Source organism: Lipotes vexillifer, unplaced genomic scaffold, assembly GCF_000442215.2.
Source record: "Lipotes vexillifer unplaced genomic scaffold, Lipotes_vexillifer_v1.1 scaffold1012, whole genome shotgun sequence".
NCBI classification, from domain to species: Eukaryota; Metazoa; Chordata; class Mammalia; order Artiodactyla; family Lipotidae; genus Lipotes; species Lipotes vexillifer.
In genome coordinates, this window is record NW_006775534.1 from 1173088 (window position 1) to 1173806 (window position 719).

Sequence of the window (719 nt, forward strand, 5' to 3'; positions counted from 1 at the left end):
ATTAGATGTTGCTTCTCGGCTGGACGGTTCTCGTCTGGCTGCCAGGTGGGCCTGTGCGGTGGTCACGTCGCGACAGAGCGGCACCACCTATTCCTTTGGAACAGGGTCCTCCAGGTTCGTTCCAGAGCCCTGGATTTGTCAGCAGTGCCCACGGATGGCCTCCGAGGAGGGGCAGGTGAGCGGCGGGGGGCAGAGCAAGGAAGACCCCACGTCTTCCCCCATTTCAGCCAGGCCAGCAGCACTGGAGCTATTTTATGTATTAGAGCTCTGTTCAACTTTTCTTTAGGAAAAAAGTGTTCTTTTTAACCAAAGTTCCAAAGTAATTTTGGGACCCACTGCCTTAGAGAGACGGCTTTTCACAGCAGGCTCCCCGGGGCCTGGTCAAAGGCTCGGGAAAGCTGGTGGCAAGTGATGTCGAGGGGCATGCTGTGGTCGGCGGGTCGAAGGGACAAGGTTGCCCGCTGAGGCCCGGAGCCGGGGACGGGGGGTGTGGAGGTGGGTGGGGCGGGGGCCTGCCACGCTGCAGAGGAGCTGTGGCTGGAGCAGCCCTGCCTCTCTCGGGGCGCTGCAGCGGAGGCATCGCCGCATCGCTCGTGGCGGATGGAGATGTCCACATTCCAATCCCTGCGGCCGTGGCTGTGTCACCTCACGTGTTGGAGACGGAGGATGACCCTGGGCCGTCCAGGCAGGAGCAGTGTCATCACAAGGATCATCACGTG